Here is a 10,547-nt window from a genome sequence, read left to right on the forward strand (position 1 = left end):
CAAGTGAACCCAAAAATACCAGGTCTGTCGGTCTAAGGAGTTCGTCTATAGGAAAGACAACAAGAGGTGAAAAGTACACCCATACACACACCATCACAACACACAACCACAACACACACAATACAAAGTACGTCTTCGTAGAGTCATGTCAAGAAAAGCCAATGATGGGTGAAAACACACACACAACACACACACAGCAGACATCACACACACTACACACACAACACAGACACACAGCGGTTATGTGGTACGGTTTTCCTTGTCGTCTCTCAGGGCTTGGACGAGGGCTCGCTGACTATCATAAATCTGGGCGCCGGCCAGGCAGTTTTCAGCCGACATTTTTCAGAGCAGTCAAAACCAGAAACTATTGGAGGATGCCCCCACTTCCCAGTCAGGCATGTGGTGCACACCCAGTGTTGCGGCGGGACAGGCGTGCCTGCCCCGGGAGGAAAGAAGGAGGGACGGGTGAGACGGGGAGGATGAGAACCGGGGGAGACTGGGATATGCCAACACCGCAGTTAATTACATTTGTCCTTAACACAACAAAAACTACTATTTGTTAATAGGTCATGTGTGTCTCGTGGACAGCGACCGCGTCACCTACTTATCTATAACAACATACTTTGATGGCAACAAAGCCCCTATTTACAAAAAACAACTACTATGGCCAGCTCATTAAAACAAACAACTACTAATGGTCAAGGGCGCTCTCATGGTAAAAACAAAGGCCACTATACATGGAGTCTGCGCGAGCCACGCATTAGAAAACAAGACCACTACAAATACAGCCCATATAATACAACACTATATGCAGCCCATTAAAACAACACTACTATGGCAGCCCAATTAAAACAACACTAATTTGGCAGCCCCATTAAAACAACACTACTATGCGCACCCCATTAAACAAACACTACAATTACAGCCCATTAAACCAACACTACAATTACAGCCCCATTAAACACACTATATGGCAGCCCCATTAAAACAAGACTACTATATGGGCAGCCTCATTAAAACAACACTACTATGGCAGCCCCATTAATACAACACTACTATGGCACGCCTCATTAAAACAAACACTACTATGGCAGCCCCATTAAAACAACACTACTATGGCAGATTCATAAAACAGCACTACAATTACAGCCCATTAAAACAACACTACTATGGCAGCCCCATTAAAACAACACTACTATGGCAGCCCCATTAAAACAACACTACTATGTCATCCCCATTAAAACAACATACTATGCCAGCCCCATTAAAACAACACTACTATGGCAGCCCCATTAAACAACACTAATATGGCAGCCCCAATAAAACAAACACTACTATAACAGCCCCATTAATACAACACTACTATGGCAACCCCATTAAAACAACACTACTATGTCATCCCATTAAAAGAACACAACTATGCCAGCCCCATTAAAACCAACACTACTATGGCAGCCCCATTAAAACAACACTTAATTTGGCAGCCCCATCTAAAACAACCACTAATATGGCAGCCCCATTAAAACAAAACTAATATGCAGCCCCATTAAACAACAACATACTATGGCAGCCGCATTAAAACAACACAACAATATGGCAACTATGGCAGCCCCATTAAAACAACACTATTATGGCAGCCCCATTAAAACAACGCTACTATGGCAACCCCATTAAAACAACACTACTATGTCATCCCCATTAAAACAACGCTACTATGGCAACCCCATTAAAACAACACTACTATGTCAACCCCATTAAAACAACACTACTATGTCAACCCCATTAAAACAACGCTACTATGGCAGCCCCATTAAAACAACACTACTATGGCAGCCCCATTAAAACAACGCTACTATGGCAGCCCCATTAAAACAACGCTACTATGGCAGGCCCATTAAAACAACGCTACTATGGCAGTGTGTAGATTGATGAAGGATTAAAAAATAAATAAATAATTGTATAAGGCTGTAACGTAAAAAATGTGGAACAATTCAAGGGGTCTGAATACATTCCGAAGGCACTGTAGTAAGTACTATAGTATTCTATAGTAAACTGTATAAACATACAGAATGCACTGTATGTGTCGACAGATGGCAGATGTTTAGTCACATATACACCACCGGTGTTCTCTTCCAGTGTTGTGACTGTGTGAAGTCTGTTCAACTCTCAGAGTGACACTTTCCCAAGATCAGATTTCCCCAGTCAATTTTCTGTCAGCCCCAGCTCCAGATGTATTGAAGCCTGTGCACACAGCCACAGTAACTATAGTTTGTTTTGTCAACGATTAACTCTTCCAATTGAGCAAGGAGAATCATGGCCGCTCCATTGTTTACTTTTTGAATGGCTACAACCTACTGTGGAGTTCAGAGTAAATTAACTGACTCCGGTGGACACACACGCTGTAACACCGCTTACCTACTCTGGTCCTAGTGTAAAATTGATGTACAGTTGAAGTCGGAAGTTTACATACACCTTAGCCAAATACATTTAAACTCCGTTTTTCACAATTCCTGACATTTAATCCTAGTAACAATTCCCAGTCTTAGGTCAGTTAGGATCACCACTTTATTTTAAGAATGTGAAATGTCAGAATAATAGGACAGAGAATTATTTATTTCAGCTTTAATTTCTTTCATCACATTCCCAGTGGGTCAGAAGTTTACATACACTCAATTAGTATTTGGTAGCATTGCCTTGAATTTGTTTAACTTGGGTCAAACGTTTCGGGTAGCCTTCCACAAGCTTCCCACAATAAGTTGGGTGAAATTTGGCCCATTCCTCCCGACAGAGCTGGTGTAACTGAGTCAGGTTTGTAGGCCTCCTTGTTAGCACTCGCTTTTTCAGTTCTGCCCACACATTTTCTATAGGATTGAGGTCAGGGCTTTGTGATGGCCACTCCAATACCTTGACTTTGTTGTCCTTTAAAGCCATTTTGCCTCAACTTTGGAAGTATGCTTTGGGTCATTGTCCATTTGGAAGACCCATTTACAACCAAGCTTTAACTTCCTGACTGATGTCTTGAGATTTTTTTTTTTTAATTTTTTTTATTTCACCTTTATTTAACCAGGTAGGCTAGTTGAGAACAAGTTCTCATTTGCACTGCGACCGGCCAAGATAAAGCATAGCAGTGTGAACAGACAACACAGAGTTTACACATGGAGTAAACAATAAACAAGTCAATAACATGGTAGAAAAAAAGAGAATCTATATACAATGTGTGCAAAGGCATGAGGTAGGCAAAAATCGAATAATTACAATTTAGCAGATTAACACTGGAGTGATAAAATCATCAGATGATCATGTGCAAGAAGAGATACTGGTGTGCAAAAGAGCAGAAAAGTAAATAAATAAAAGCAGTATGGGGTGAGGTAGGTAAATTGGGTGGGTAGTTTACAGATGGACTATGTACAGCTGCAGCGATCGGTTAGCTGCTCGGATAGCAGATTTTTAAAGTTGTTGAGGGAGATAAAAGTCTCCAACTTCAGAGATTTTTGCAATTCGTTCCAGTCGCAGGCAGCAGAGAACTGGAAGGAAAGGCGTCAAATGAGGTTTGGCTTTAGGGATGATCAGTGAGATACACTGCTGGAGCGCGTGTTGCGGGGGTGTAGCCATCGTGACCAGTGAGCTGAGATAAGGCGGCACTTTACCTAGCATAGCCTTGTAGATGACCTGGAGCCAGTGGGTCTGACGACGAACATGTAGCGAGGGCCAGCCGACTAGGGCATACAGGTCGCAGTGGTGGGTCGTATAAGGTGCTTTAGTAACAAAACGAATGCACTGTGATAAACTGCATCCAGTTTGCTGAGTAGAGTATTGGAAGCTATTTTGTTAGATGACATCGCCGAAGTCGAGGATCGGTAGGATAGTCAGTTTTACTAGGGTAAGTTTGGCGGCGTGAGTGAAGGAGGCTTGTTGCGGAATAGAAAGCCGATTCTTGCTTTGATTTTGGATTGGAGATGTTTGATATGAGTCTGGAAGGAGAGTTTGCAGTCTAGCCAGACACTAGGTACTTAAGATGTCCACATATTCTAGGTTGGAAACCGTCCAGGGTGGTGATGCTAGTCGGGCGTACGGGTGCAGGCAGCGAACGGTTTGAAAAGCATGCATTTGGTTTTACTAGCGTTTAAGAGCAGTTGGAGGCCACGGAAGGAGTGTTGTTGCATTGAAGCTCCGTTTGGAGGTTAGATAGCACAGTGTCCAAGGAAGGGCCGGAAGTATAATAGAAATGGTGTCGTCTGCGTAGAGGTGGATCAGGGAATCGCCCGCAGCAAGAGCAACATCCTTGATGTATACAGAGAAAAGAGTCGGCCGAGAATTGAACCCTGTGGTACCCCCAAGAGACTGCCAGAGGACCGGACAAACATGCCCTCGATTTGACACACTGAACTCTGTCTGCAAAGTAGTTGGTGAACCAGGCAAGGCAGTCATTAGAAAAACCGAGGCTACTGAGTCTGCCGATAAGAATATGGTGATTGACAGAGTCGAAAGCCTGGCCAGGTCGATGAAGACGGCTGCACAGTAATGTCTTTTATCGATGGCGGTTAGATATCGTTTAGTACCTTGAGCGTGGCTGAGGTGCACCCATGACCGGCTCGGAAACCGGATTGCACAGCGGAGAGAAGGTACGGTGGGATTCGAGATGGTCAGTGATCTGTTTGTTGACTTGGCTTTCGAAGACCTTAAAGGCAGGCAGGATGGATATAGGTCTGTAACAGTTTGGGTCCAGGGTGTCTCCTCCTTTGAAGAGGGGATGACCGCGGCAGCTTTCCAATCCTTGGGGATCTCAGATGATACGAAGGAGAGTGAACAGGCTGGTGATAGGGGGTGCGACAATGGCGGCGGACAGTTTCAGAAAATAGGGGTCCAGATTGTCAAGCCCAGCTGATTTGTATGGGTCCAGGTTTTCCAGCTCTTTCAGAACATCTGCTATCTGGATTTGGTAAAGAGAAGCTGGGGAGGCTTGGGCGAGTAGCAGCGGGGGGGCGGGGCTGTTGGCCAAGGTTGGAGTCGCCAGGAGGAAGGCATGGCCAGCCATTTAGAAATGCTTGTTGAAGTCTTCGATTATCACGGATTTATCGGTGGTGACCGTGTTACTAGCCTCAGTGCAGTGGCAGCTGGGAGGAGGTGCTCTTGTTCTCCATGGACTTTACAGTATCCAGAACTTTTTGGAGTTAGAGCTACAGGATGCAAATTTCTGCTTGAAAAAGCTGGCCTTTGCTTTCCTGACTGACTGCGTGTATGGTTCCTGACTTCCCTGAACAGTTGCATATCGCGGGGGCTCTTCGATGCTATTGCAGTTCGCCACAGGATGTTTTTGTGCTGGTCGAGGGCAGTCAGGTCTGGAGTGACCAAGGCTATATCTGTTCTTGGTTCTGCATTTTTTGAACGGAGCATGCTTGTCTAATATGGTGAGGAAGTAACATTTAAAGAATGACCAGGCATCCTCAACTGACGGGATGAGGTCAATATCCTTCCAGGGTACCCGGGCCAGGCGATTAGAAAGGCCTCTCGCAGAAGTGTTTAGGGAGCGTTTGACAGTGATGAGGGTGTGTCGTTTGACCGCGGACCCGTGCGGATACAGGCAATGAGCAGTGATCGCTGAGATCTTGATTGAAGACAGCAGAGGTGTATTTGGAGGGCAGGTTGGTCAGGATAATGTCTATTAGGCTGCCCATGTTTAACGGATTTAGGGTTGTACCTGGTGGGTTCCTTGATGATTTGTGTGAGATTGAGGGCATCAAGCTTGGATTGTAGGACTGCCGGGTGTTAAGCATATCCCAGTTTAGGTCACCTAACAGAACAAACTCTGAAGCTAGAATGGGAGCGATCAATTCACAGATGGTGTCCAGGGCACAGCTGGGAGCTGAGGGGGGTCGGTAGCAGGCGGCAACAGTGAGAGACTTATTTCTGGAGAGATTAATTTTTAAAATTAGAAGTTCGAACTGTTTGGGCATAGACCTGGAAAGTATGACAGAACTTTGCAGGCTATCTCTGCAGTAGATTGCAACTCCTCCCCCTTTGGCATTCTATCTTGACGGAAAGTGTTATAGTTGGGTATGGAAATCTCAGAATTTTTGGTGGCCTTCCTAAGCCAGGTTCGGACACGGCAAGGACATCAGGGTTGGCAGAGTGTGCTAAAGCGGTAGTAAGGCAAACTTAGGGAGAGGCTTCTGATGTTGACATGCATGAGGCCAAGGCTTTTTCGATCACAGAAGTCAACAAATGAGGGTGACTGGGGACATGCAGGGCCTGGTTTACCTCCACATCACCCGAGGAACAGAGGAGTAGTAGGATGAGGGTGCGGCTAAAGGCTATCAAAACTGGTCGCTAGAGCGTTGGGGACAAAGAATAAAAAGGAGCAGATTTATGGGCGTGGTAGAATAGATTCTGGGCATAATGTGCAGACAGGGGTATGGTGGGGCGTGGGGTACAGCGGAGGCAAGCCCAGGCACTGGGTGGATGATAAGAGAGGTTGTATCTCTGGACATGCTGGTCTCAATGGGTGAGGTCACCGCATGTGTGGGGGGTGGGACCAAGGAGGTATCAGAGTACGGAGAGTGGAACTACAGGGTCCATTGCAAACCAAAAAACATGATAATGATAACTAGCTGGAACAACAGTATGCAAGGCATATTGATATTTGAGAGAGACATACAATAAGGCATAAAGTGATTGCAGGTCTTGATTGGAGAGGCTAGCTAAAAACAACAGGTAAGATAACAGCAGCAAAACAAGGTGCTAGTCTAACACAGCAACAACAGGTAAAATGGCGACGACTAGGCAGAGAGGTCAGATTAACTACACACAGATCCTGAGTTAAAGCACAGAGCCGACAGATAAAACACAAATAAACAGAATGGAGTACCGTGAATTAATGGACAGTCAAGCATGCATCAGCTATGTAGCCAAGTGATCATAGTCTCCAGGGGGCAGCCGTAGATGGAGCAGGGAGGCCTCCACTAAGCTAGCACGCGGCGTTTAAAGTTAGTAGCCCGGGGGTGGTCTGCTCAGACGGAGGGGGTCTGCTCAGACGTGGTCGTGTCGACAGAGAATCCAAGCCAGATGGCGATGGCGAAAGAGAGGTTGTGAATTGTAGAATTGTGTTTGCTAACTGGTGCTAGCTTCGTGGCAGTGGCGTAGCTGCGCTAGCTGCAAGCTAGCTGTGAGGATCAGAAGTAGTGGCTCAGGGATTACGGCAGGAATCCGGCGTTGTTGTCGAGAGACAGTCCGATGCTGGTAAATTGGTGAGTAATATCCAGGCTAATAACAGGGCTGGTGTCTGTGCAGAAGGTAAAAGCTACTAGCAGCGGCAAAAAAATGGCTAAATTAGCTTGTAGCTGGTATTGTAGCCCAAGAATTCGCCGGTAGACCTCTTCAGCTAGCCGGCAGATGGCCTAGCTCGAGCTAGCTCAAGGCTAACTGGTGCTTGCTTCGGGACAGAGGGTGTTAGCCAGTAGTAGCCACTCGGTTGCAGCTAGCTAGCTGTGATGATACGGTGTAATTGTCCAGAGCTTGCGTCAGGAATCCGGTGATGTGGTAGAGAAAAAGCAGTCCTATATGCTCTGGGTTGATATCGCGCTTGCAGACTGGCAGGTATTGGCCCGGTATTAAAGCTGGCTGTGTCCGAGTTGAGGGTGAAGACCGCAGCAGTGGCTAACTGACTACTAGCTAGTAGCTAGTTATCTGGCTAGCTTCTGATTGGGGTTACGGTTCTAAAGTATAAAAAAAATAGCAGGTCCGTACCACATTGGGTGAGGCGGAATGTAGGAATGTATATTCAGTTCCTAGATGGAAAGTGAAATTAAAATATATACGAAATGTATACGAAAAATACGAAGACTATTTACACGGGACAGGACAAGACAAAGACACGTCCGACTGCTACGCCATCTTGGACATTGGAGATGTTGCTTCAATATATCCACATAATTTTCCTGCCTCATGATGCCATCTATTTTGTGAAGTGAACCAGTCACTCCTGCAGCAAAGCACCCCCACAACATGATGCTGCCACCCCCGTGCTTCACGGTTGGGATGTTCTTCGGCTTGCAAGCCTCCCCCTTTTTCCTCCAAACATAACGATGGTCATTATGGCCAAACAGTTCTATTTTTGTTTCATCAGACCAGAGGACATTTCATGTGCAGTTGCAAACCGTAGTCTGGCTTTTCTATGGCTATTTTGGAGCAGTGGCTTCTTCCTTGCTGAGCGGGCTTTCAGGTTATGTCGATATAAGACTCGTTTTACTGTGGATATAGATACTTTTGTACCTGTTTCCTCCAGCATCTTCACAAGGTCCTTTATTGTTGTTCTGGGATTGATTTGCACTTTTCGCACCAAAGTACGTTCATCTCTAGGAGACAGAACGCGTCTCTTTCCTGAGCGGTATGACGGCTGCGTGGTCCCATGGTGTTTATACTTGCGTACTATTGTTTGTACAGATGAACATGGTACCTTCAGGCATTTGGAAATTGGTCCCAAGGATGAACCAGACATGTGGAGGTCTACAATTTTTTTTCTGAGGTCTTTGCTGATTTCTTATGATTTTCCCATGATGTCAAGCAAAGAGACACTGAGTTTGAAGGTAGGCCATGAAATACATCCACAGGTACGCATCTAATTGACTCAAATGATGTCAATTAGCCTATCAGAATCTTCTAAAGCCATGACATAATTTTCTGGAATTTTCCAAGCTGTTTGAAGGCACAGTCAACTTAGTGTATGTAAACTTCTGACTCACTGGAATTGTGATACACTGAATTGTAAGTGAAATAATTGTAAACAATTTTTTGAAAAATGACTTGTGTTATGCACAAAGTAGATGGCCTAACTGACTTGCCAAAACTATAGTTTGTTAACAAGACATTTGTGGAGTGGTTGAAAAACAAGTTTTAATGACTCCAACATAAGTGTATGTAAACTTCCGACTTCAACTGTAGGTAGAAGACCTTAAGTGCATACTTGTAATTGTACTAGAATGACCTTTGAACTTTATGTTAAAGTTATGGTTTTCTCCTCACTCCCACAGGAGCATGTGTCTATCAGGGATCTCTGTTTGCGGTAAGTGTTTTCTTCATTCCTTCCCACATCCCTTTCATTTCATCATGTCTCTATTGTCTCCTTCTCTTCTAACCGTCTCAGAATGATGACGCGGGGCCCGTTTCTCATTGGTGCTGATGCCTAGACGTAGAGCTGCGATGCATTATCTATTACGGTGTATTAACTCATACATTATGTAGGAAACTTGTTACCCGAGGTAGTGTTTCTAAAGCAGGGTTACGGTGACGGGGTCTTCCTACTTCCTATCTGTGGGGGGGATTGTTTCACTCAACCGTTGTCTGAGATGTAGCTGGTTAATAATGCATAGCTGCTGCTGACTTTGTGAATCATTAATAGTGAAGAGGATATGACTACTAGGTGTCCCAACTGGTACCCTATTCTCTATATAGTGCACTACTTTTCACTGTGGCCCATAGGACTCTGGTCAAAAGGAGTGCACTAAATAGGGAGGAGAGTGTCATTTCGCTCACAGGACTAGATGGTTGCTTGTCTCCTACTACTATTTATGAAGGAAGCTACAGTGGGGAGAACAAGTATTTGATACACTGCCGATTTTGCAGGTTTTCCTACTTACAAAGCATGTAGAGGTCTGTCATTTTTATCATAGGTACACTTCAACTGTGAGAGACGGAATCTAAAACAAAAATCCAGAAAATCACATTGTATGATTTTTAAATAATTAATTTGCATTTTATTGCATGACATAAGTATTTGATCACCTACCAACCAGTAAGAATTCCGGCTCTCACAGACCTTTAGTTTTCTTAAGAAGCCCTCCGTTCTCCACTCATTACCTGTATTAACTGCACCTGTTTGAACTCGTTACCTGTATAAAAGACACCTGTCCACACACTCAATCAAACAGATTCCAACCTCTCCACAATAGCCAAGACCAGAGAGCTGTGTAAGGACATCAGGGATAAAATTGTAGACCTGCACAAGGCTGGATGGGCTACAGGACAATAGGCAAGCAGCTTGGTGAGAAGGAAACAACTGTTGGCGCAATTATTAGAAAATGGAAGAAGTTCAAGATGACGGTCAATCACCCTCGGTCTGGGGCTCCATGCAAGATTTCACCTCGTGGGGCATCAATGATCATGAGGAAGGTGAGGGATCAGCCCAGAACTACACGGCAGGACCTGGTCAATGACCTGAAGAGAGCTGGGACCACAGTCTCAAAGAAAACCATTAGTAACACACTACGCCGTCATGGATTAAAATCCTGCAGCGCACGCAAGGTCCCCCTGCTTAAGCCAGTACATATCCAGGCCCGTCTGAAGTTTGCCAATGACCATCTGGATGATCCAGAGGAGGAATGGGAGAAGGTCATGTGGTCTGATGAGACAAAAATAGAGCTTTTTGGTCTAAACTCCACTCGCCGTGTTTGGAGGAAGAAGAAGTATGAGTACAACCCCAAGAACACCATCCCAAACCGTGAAGCATGGAGGTGGAAACATCATTCTTTGGGGATGCTTTTCTGCAAAGGGAA

This window comes from Salvelinus sp. IW2-2015, unplaced genomic scaffold, assembly GCF_002910315.2.
Source record: "Salvelinus sp. IW2-2015 unplaced genomic scaffold, ASM291031v2 Un_scaffold1898, whole genome shotgun sequence".
NCBI lineage: Eukaryota > Metazoa > Chordata > Actinopteri > Salmoniformes > Salmonidae > Salvelinus > Salvelinus sp. IW2-2015.